Here is a 10056-nt window from a genome sequence, read left to right as displayed (position 1 = left end):
TAGATTAACTGCAGATATTTTTAGCCTGATGTTAATGGTTGAGCTGTCAAACTTGTCACAATTTATCTTTGGCAATAGCTATCCATTTATGCAATCCAGTTGCATATTCTTGTATACATCCATTTATTAATCTGTTTGGTAAGCATTTATCAAACTTTACCATTGATCACCCGTAGTGTTAGACTTAAAGAATACAAATAGAATTGGTTTCCTCCTTCAGAGATCTCATAGTTCAGATTGCAGAAAGTCAAAGTGACAGATATTTACATGCCATTAGGATAAATCCTACATTGTTGCACATCGGAAGTGCTTACCCAGTCCCAGATGAGAATCATGGAACCCTTCCAAAGAGGTAGTACTTACACTAAACCTTGATGGTTAACTCGGTGGGCCAGTCAGCATGAGATGTTATGACAAGATGTTACATACCAGGTCACTTAAACAGCAGAAATTTATTTCTAAGAATTCTGGAGTTTGGGAAATCCAAGAGCAGGCACTAGCTGATTCTGTTTCTGGTGAAGTCTCTCTTTCTTGTTTGTAGGTGATTCTCTTTTTGTTGGATGCTTTTTTGTTTGTTTGTTTGTTTGGTTTGATTTGGGGGCCAAACCCAGCTGTGCTCAGGATTTACTCCTGGTTCTGCACTCAGGGATCACTCTTGGCAGGCTTAAGGAACCATATGGAGTGCTGGGGATAGAACCCTGGTCAGCTGCATGCATGGTAAGTGCCTTACCCTCTATACTATCTCTGTCCCATGTTGTATTCTTAAATATCAGAGACAGGAAACTCTAGTCGGATTCTCTTGTTATAAGGACACTAATTGCATTGTGGGGCTCTACATATATGATTTCATTTAACTTAATGGTTTCCCAAATATCCCACCTACTGAGGCCATCTCTCTGGCAGCAGTCGCAATTTCAACATAAGAATTGTGAAAGAATACAAACGTGTAGTCTATAGCAAGGTATACTGTTACGTAGAAAAGACAGAGAACTTATGTTCTACAGAGTTCAAATAGCATATGGATACTATGGAAGCAAGATTGCATAGGAAACTTGGGAGCCATGCAAACATGATTTAGGAATGTGGGAACTTCAGAGATTAAAGAAAAGGACATGAATTCTCACCTCTATAAGTTGATTGTGAAAAGATCCTGTGACACAGAAGAAAGAATTGGTGGCATCAATATATTAGAAGCAATATGCTACAGGGATCCTAGGTAGTAGAGAAGAAACATATTTTGAGGAATCTGAGAAATAATAATTTAAGGATCGGATGACTGACAGGATGAGGGTAAGAGTCTGTGAGAATGAGCTATTTTGGATAATCCAGGGACTTCTCTAGCTATAAGTTATCAGTGAATAGCTTGCAACTCAATGTATATGAGAATGCATAAGAAAACTGTGGAGAAAGAAATGGTGTTTTTATTGTCATGGTGTTGAACTGGGTACTGAAACCTAACCTGCTAAAAAAGTCCAAGAAAGATGAATTCTCAGCGCTGTATTTCAGAGACTAAAATTTTGGAGTTTACAGTAGGAATTTGGAATATCAGCACAGCTGGCCCTGTCTAGAGTCTTGAATTCAGTCAGCTGGAGAAAATGGGGACTCTCATAAATCATCGTGGAGATAAAAGTGCGATTTTTCAGGCTCTTATTTACAGTGGCTTTAGTGTGCTACATTTCCAGGGAAATATATGTTCTTGTCACCCAACTTCAGAGAAGTAAATGAGCTTGAATCACATGAGTAAGTTTAAATGCCAGCCTGAAATTTAGTAGGCTACTTTGCCCCTGCTTCATCCTCGTTGTCTTCTTCTTCATTAAAAGTGCACCACTTTCCTTGTCTTGGGTCTAGAGTTTAAAAAGATGAGTTGTGAGCTTTTATTCTCTCTCTCTTTTTTTAAGAAACAGTCAAGGGAAAAAGAAGCTCATATTATGAGGTCAAATGGAATCTTTAGTGAACCTGGCTAAACATGTTCTGGTGAAGACCTGAGGAAAAGTCTCAGGGATGTTGAAATTGAACTCAACATCATCTATTGAGCTGACTCAGAGATTTCTGGGATTTGAGGAATCACAGTTATTGCATGACAGCTTAGTTTGGATGCTGCTTTGGGACACATTTCTGTTAATTGGGTTACCATGATTTTCTCAAAACTGTGTGTTGTGTGTGATGTACAGTAGCCATCAAAGAAATAAAGAATGAATAAAAGTGGAGCAAAATTAACTGAAGAAAACCTTATCATCTATTATTTAGGAGACTCACTTGAGTCCTGACCTTAGTAATTCCTTTTCTATAAATTGAAGGTGGTAATAATAGCTGCCTCAGAGAGCAACTATAAGGATTAAATGAGAATATGTAATGCATTTAATGCATAAGGGGCCTTAGCATATGGCAGTGGCTCAGTAATTCAAACTGCTGCTCTATTATTGCTGTTGTTATTATTTTTTACTGCTGTTGTGCCTTATAGGTCAGCATGACAAGTTGGCTGATGGTATGAGCTCACCACACTTTAGCTTCTTCATTTGTAAAATAGAAATTATAACTGTTGGCTTGGCTCCCTTGGAGGTTATTGTGATGATTATAAAATGAAAGATCAAGACAAAAAGTTGGATCATTATCTCACTCTCTTTTGTTTTTTGGCCACACCTGGCAGTGCTCAGGGCTTACTCCAGATTCTGTGCTCAGAGGGTCACTCCAGGTAGAGTCAGGGGACCATATGGGATGCTGAAGACTGATCCTGGTCCATCGTGTGCAAGGCTAATGTCCTACCCACTATAATACCACTATACTACCCACTATACTACCACTCTGACCCCCTCATGGTCTTTCTTCCTGGAGAACTGTAATTCAGAGAGGGTAAGCAACTCAGAGTGAATGGCAGGGGTGAGTGCGATATGAATGTGAGTCTATTCTGGAAAGTTAGAATTAAAAGTTGTCAGGAAGATGATAGAAGGATCAGGATATATCCCTTACACGTGCTTGTTTTGGGTTTGATTCTCAGCACTGCCACCTCAACACTGCCCTTCCCCCAGTGAGTATCATTAGTCGTAGTCTCAGACATTTAGGGTTGTTGGATGCAGCCCTGGAAGCCCTGAGCACTGCTAAATTGGCCCTGGTGGTCTCTGGCACCAAAGGGTCTGAGTAGCACTGCATGCTTGAGCCCTAGCATTTTGAGCCACTAGCTTGCTTGGCACAATATCTCTTGGAGTGGACCCAAGTCTCCATGAGCACTATTTGGGGAAAACTCTCTCCAAGGGGCTGGAGTGATAGAACAGCAGGTAGGGCGTTTGCCTTGAAGGTGGCTGACCCAGGTTCAATTCTGAGCATCCCATATGGTTCCCCCGAGTACCACCAGGGGAATTCCTGAGTGCATGAACCAGGAGTAACCCCTGTGCATCACTGGGTGTGACCCAAAAAAGCAAAAAACAAACAAACAAACAAACAAAAAACCCAAAAAACTCCCTCCAAAATTTTTCTAAGCAAAATCCAACAAGAATAGTCACACGATCCTAATACAGCTTTGAGGAAATCAAAGGGCACCGATTTTGGCGTAATGAGGGCCTCATCTCTAATCATAGTTTCTCCTGTCCTGAGCGAGTGAGCTCAGGCTGGTCCATTATCCTTCTGGGACTTGCTAGGAAAGCTGGGTATGAGGCTGAGTCACCAGGATGCCAGGAAGATGAAAGAGAATGCACGTGTGGCAAGGCCGCTCACTGAGATGTTCAATCTATGACAGTAGCTGCTTTGTGACAGCTAACAAGGGGCCAATCAATCCAAGATAAAAGCCTCCATCCGGCTGGCAGCAGTTCGAAGCTGCTCCTCCATGTGGGAGGGGTGGGAGCCTGTGCAGCTGCTGTCCTGCAGAGCCCTTCAGCAGTGGGAGGTCGCAGTGAAGGTGTGGGTAGGAGGCAGGTCACCACAGAGTGGCAACAGTGACCATCCCTGCAGAAAGTGACCACACCGAGTTTGTTCTGGGCCAGGGAAATCAGGTCAAAGCTCCCAGGCAGGTAGGCACAGAGAGACCCCCCCCCCCACACACACACACCTGACCCATCTCCTCTCTACACACAAATAGGTCTTGCAATGCTTCCAGAGAGTCAGAGAAAATCTCAGAGTAAGATAGCTTGCATTGAGATTGAGGTTGAGCCACTCTGCCTGAGTTCAAGCCCCGGCTTTACCACTTCATCCTGGTGCAATACTGGGTGAGTCCCTTTCTCTCACAATTTTTCTCTCCTCAGTTTCCTCATCTGCAATGTGGACTGACCAGTAACATCTACATCATGGACAGTTGTTTGTAGAACACATGAGACACTGGGAAATAGGTAAAGTCAGCATGTTATTATTACTGTCAGAGCAGACAGTTGTTAGAGTATTTGTTCCTGGCTCTGTGAGCCTTAAGAAGATGTGTAGTCTGGCCATTCTACTAGAAGGCCAGGCACCACTTCTTCTCCTTATGCTTGAATGGTGGACAACTGACATTACAAAATGTCTCAGTGTGCAGATCCATGAGGCCCCAAGCAGCTTTTGGAAACCGCACATGCTCATGCCACCTTCGTGAAGCTCAAAGCCTGTAGGACACCAGCCACTTAAGCTGCCTGTAGCTATGGTGGAGGCCAAAGTGCGGTGTCTCATCTCATCCTCATTCTGCACTTGCTGGACCTTGAGTGGGAATGGTAAGCAGAAGAGACCCCTCTCCTGGAGCCTGGACATACTTCCCAGACTGTAGTTTGTAGCTGCCCACCCTCCTCTGAGGAACAGAAGCATTAGAAACTGGAGGCTGCTGGAAGCTGCTGATTGGAGACTTGACAGGACTGTGAATGCCTCTAGGCAGGGGAGGGTCTAAATGTCTCTGGAACCAGCATGTGCTGCATATGGATATGAGTTGGTGTTGTGGTCCTCCCAGCAGTGATATCACTGCCCAAGGACATTTTTGACAAACTTACATAGGAGAACCACTGTGTTCTAGAACTTTCTCTGTGTTCAAGCATGCCCATGGGTGTGGGTGGGGGGTGGGGGAAGTAGGTGGGAGAGGGAGGAACCCCAGTGAGTCTTGGAGCTTCCATTTTTCTGGTTCCACCAGGATCTCATGTCACTGCTCACACTGTGAGCTTCCCTTGACATTCCTTAGTATCCCCTTTAGGATTGGCCATCTTTAGGGGTGAGGGGTGGGGGTGATACTTGTTTTCTGAGCATCTCTCTGTATTGCCCAGAAAATGGTCCTGCCTATTTAGTATGAAGAGAGAAGTGTTCCTGTTCTTGTTGACATCTGGTTAAGTGCTTGCTATCCCAACCTTCCAACTAACTATAAACCCCCGATCAAAGGAGGGGCATGGAGAGAACCCCAGAATTAGCATCCATCTGCCAACAAGGTCCCCACTGGTGGACAGGAGCTGCAGATGGTAACACAGAAGCGTCAGACTCAGGGGGAGTTTAATAAGCACGGTGACAAGGAATAAAGGAACTATTAATAAGGCACTTTGCCAACTTGATTCTAGCCCCATTAAACCTTTCTTTACCTTATTTCACAGTCCATTTCCAAAGCACCTCTCCTGTGCACCCCCCACTTATAATGATTCTGGCAAACCTGGTCCTAATGAAGTCTGGCAGCATAAATTTAAAGCAGTGCCTGGCTGAAATGAACAGAAGCTCCCATCTGCAGGAGAATCCTCTGGGTGGTTTGGAGACATAAATTCAGCCTCCGGACTGTCCAGTTAATTCTGCAAGCTAGCTATGGGGAATCAGATAGCCATGGGGCTGACAATCATGAGTGATGTCCTTTCAGGAGTTCCCAGGACAGGAGTGGGGTCAGGCTGGGCCCAGCACAGAGTCATGCTTCCACCACCTTTGACACAGTCATTGTACAACATTCACAGGTGCTGACCTATTGTCTCAGGTTAAGTCAGAAAATTGTATTTCCCAAGCCCTGCTATGCAGACATTCCCTCCATTGTACATTGTAGATGTGAGAGAGATAGATGAAGTCATTGGATTTCGATGACTGGCTCACATAGTACCAAAAGGAGCCAGCAAAGAAATAAGAGGAAATCAGTTCAATTTTGTCTCTGAGACTATCTTTACCTTCCCTGGTCAACTTCCCTTCTACCTAGCGCATCATTGTTAGTTCAGTGAATTGTCTTTTGCTGAAAAGGGACTTGCTCACTCTCCCTGGAACACATTTTTGTAGTTTGTCCCCAGGCATTTTTAACTGTAGGGAACTGCACTCACTGCTGCCATACAATCATCATCTCACAGTATTGAATCAACATTTGGTCCATCCTTGTAGGTTCACAGCAGAACTATATTATAAGAACTTGGGTTACCTGGGTCTAATTCTCCCCATGCCTGATGTAGAAGCTGAGCCAGAGTCTGTATCCTCCTAATCACAGGTGACCTCATTATTCAGAGGAAACCCTTCACATTTTTAGGGATTTGGTAATAATATCACAATACAGCTTTGTTTCTTTTCATTCTACAACAGGAGATAATCTTAGGATACGAATCATGTCTGTTTCAGACTCGTGTCCTGTTTTTCTACCACCCATATTGTCTTCCAGAATGGTGTGGAGTAATGGTGTAATAATATGTCAAGCTCAGATATCATCAAGGTCTCTCCATCCCTGAAGTCAAATAGAATTGCTTCAGTTCTTGAATCTCTTAAACTGGGGTGACTCCCCAAATCATTTTTGATTTCCTGAGTTTTCACTTCTCTTGGTTCCCTCTGATTTTTCTCCTGACCCATATAGGTCACCTCTTCATGGTACTTTCAAGTAAGGTCAGTTGTTCCATCTGAGATCCACAGTTGAACACAGTTCCACTCATACTGTAACATTTAGCAGCATAGCAGATATAATAGGAGGTTGATATCAAGGAGCCAGGAAGGAGCTTTCATCATAGTCTTCTGTGAATGATACAAATGGCTTTAATAGTCATTGATGAATCATTTGTCTGCCCAGGACCATGTCCATTATTGAATACTCTTCATATTGGCACACTGCTCTGCAGAAATTGATTTTATTCTCTGTTCTCCTGCCCTTATTCTTCTATTTGCTTACTATCATTCCTCCAGCATGCCAAAATACCAGCAAACTGGCTTGTTCCATCATCAAATTCTTCGGGTCTGACTTTTGTCTCTCCCCCTCTCCTATCAGTCTTCCCAGTGCTCTGTAGAGTGCAGCCAGGGTTATGCAACAACAGACACGTCCCTGTATTACTCAGACTGGTAGCTGAACTTAGATCTTTACTTTAGAGGACAAGATTTCTGGCCACTCCTGGCATGCTTCTGTCCCTTTCTCCTGGGTCCTTGCACCACCCTAGTTCCTAGTTAACCAGTTACTTCCTAAGAATATCTCCATCTCTGCCAGGACCGCACTTGCTTTTAGTAAGCATTATCCCTAAGGAAAGAGTCAGAAATGGGCCAGGTTCCTATCTATGGCAAAGGCTCTTAGTGGCCTGCAGTGATGAGTTGGTGCTCTGCATCTCTCTACCAGACACCTAGTTAGGCTTCACAGACTCACGGCTGAGGCCTTTTTCACTTCATTCGATAAACACTTATGAAGGATTTGTCTTGATTTTTGTGATTCTGTGTAGCACAGGAAGGCAGCCCAGCAAGAGCCTAAGTCCATCTGTCCCTCATTTCCTTCCTGCTGACTCAGCCTTGCAGGGTGACTGTTTCTGGAACTAAGAGGCACATGGAAGTGACCAGAGCACATGGAAGTGACCAGAGCTCATTTACTTTCTTCTGGAGAGACCCCAGACATCTCTTATGTCTCCCAGGCCTGGGGAGCCTTCTTGAAATGTGACGAGGGTGGAGAGTGGAGATTCTGATGATGCCAACAACTAAATTATTACCTGCGCCACCCTACTTTATTTAAAAAATAAAAGCAACCTCTGTGCAACTCTTTGCAAGTGGAGAAAGTCATAGGGAGATGCCAGGAATTGTCTCAATCTCAGCGTTCTTAGGTGGTTGGGCCAGAGCAGTTGGCCCGGAGTTAGCTGGTTCTTGACTCCACGGTCTACAGCAGGCATGGCTTCACATCGGTCCTGCCAAGTTCATCCTCTAAGGGATCAGGGCTGCCTGAAAGCCATTTACATTTTTCCTCTTAAGGCTTTCTGGGTTAAAAATAAAATGAAAACAACACATGGGAGACTTTGCCTCTTTCTATAAAACCCAATCTGGAAGTGTTGGGGGATTTTGTCTGAGAGTTTAAGAAGAGAGACAACATTGACTGCGAGCTTGTGTTGGTCCTGGCACTTTTCAGACACAGGAATGTGGCAGTGGCAGAATAGACGGAGAGGCTTAGGCATCTTGTTCCTGTCTCAGCAGTGAGCAAACCAAGGTCTGGAAGGCACACTAAACTGGAGAACAGCTTCTCAAAAGGCCCCGGCCCCGTGCTCCTCTGGCTGTGGTCATTCAAAGAGTGCAGTCCTTTCGCCTTTTGAAGTGGGAACCAGAACTGCATCCCAGGGGTATCGGGGGACTGAGAGCCCCCTCTTTGTGCATGTGTAGATTTCCTGTGCAGCTGTAGCCTGGTCATGCCAACCACCAGTGCTGGGAAGAAGCAGAGCCCATATTCAGAGAACTGAGGTGTTTTACACAGGGCCACACAGTGGGGCTCAGTCTCAACCCCTCTTGTTCTTTCCTTTGTCTTTTCCCTTCTTCTGAGTTTTTCCCCCCATTTGTTTCTCAGTCTCAAATGGGTAAATATACCGACCTTACCTGATGCCTGTGCCTTTTCAAAACAAGGTTAAAAAAGCATGGGACTCTTTGTCCCCACCCTACTCCCCACCTATCCTCCCTCCTCTGATCACAGTACCTCACCCATCCACCTGAATGGAGGTGCAGTGTCTGTGCCAGCTGCACAGAGAATACTTCTTTATGCCAATGATCTGCTATTACTTAGGAACCTGCCCCCATGTCCGGTTGACCTACATATCAATTATAACATAATGTAAATTCAATGTTTATAATGTGCCATTTTAATACATTTATATATTGTGATAAAAGCCAACTCTTCGGGGCTGGAGTGATAGCACAGCGTGTAGGGCATTTGACTTGCACACGACCGACCCAGGTTCAATTTCCAGCATCCCATATGGTCCCCTGAGCACCGCCAGGAGTAATTCCTGAGTGCAGAGCCAGGAGTAACCCCTGTGCATCGCCAGGTGTGACCCAAAAAGCAAAAAAAAAAAAAGCCAACTCTTCTAGTGATATGTGTGTTTATTTTATTGTTTGTTTCATTTGCTCATAGGTATTACATTCATAGAAAAAGCAATCCAGGATTTTATCTTTGTGTGTTTTCATCTTGCTTCTTCATGGTCCATGATGCCAGCTGAGGTTGTCAGTCCAGTGAAACTAGATGGACGGGATGGGAGCAGGTTATTCTGCCATTTTTCTAGATCTTTGAGATGCACACAAAATCTGGGGCTGCTTGGTGATGCCACACTTGTTCAATCTGCCTATGAGGTTCACGATAATTTTTCTGGCTCTGTGATCATCAGTGATTTGAAATTGCCAATGTAACTATACTTCATTGTCACTGTCACAATGACCTCGAAGCACAGCCTGATGAGCACCAGGCACTTATGTCACTTCTTGGGCATTGCTGGTACTCTTGAGGGCATCAGCCAAGATGTTCATATGTACCATGGGGGTGGCACATAAAGATGAAGGAACGAGATCAGGAGGGGTAAGCACAGAGTAATTCTAATGGTAATTGTGGCATTATCTATGCAATTATATATATTAAATACTATTATATTAAATCAGATATAAATTAGCATTATATTAAATACTAATCATTGTCAATCACTGTCATCCCGTTGCTCATCAATTTGTTTGAGCGGGCACCAGTAACATTTCTCATTGAGAGACTTATTTTTACTGTTTTTGGCATATCCAATATGCATGGGTAGCTTGCCAGGCTCTGCCGTGCGGGCTCCATACTCTCAGTAGCTTGCTGGGCTCTTTGAGAGGGGTGGAGGGATTGAACACGGGTTGGCCGCGTGAAAGGTGAAAGCCCAATTGCTGTGCTATCGCTCCAGCCACTAATATATTAAATATTAT

At 44.2% G+C, this 10056-nt stretch overlaps 1 pseudogene; it reads right to left on the bottom strand.

The window, feature by feature from the left end:
• Positions 1–9227: 9227 nt before the first annotated feature.
• On the bottom strand, positions 9228–9639 carry LOC129399861 (40S ribosomal protein S15a-like; annotated as a pseudogene).
• Positions 9640–10056: the final 417 nt, after the last annotated feature.

Source organism: Sorex araneus, chromosome X (genome assembly GCF_027595985.1).
Source record: "Sorex araneus isolate mSorAra2 chromosome X, mSorAra2.pri, whole genome shotgun sequence".
NCBI classification, from domain to species: domain Eukaryota; kingdom Metazoa; phylum Chordata; class Mammalia; order Eulipotyphla; family Soricidae; genus Sorex; species Sorex araneus.
Note: the sequence above shows the minus strand (reverse complement) of the source record. Positions and strands in the feature narration are given on the sequence as shown.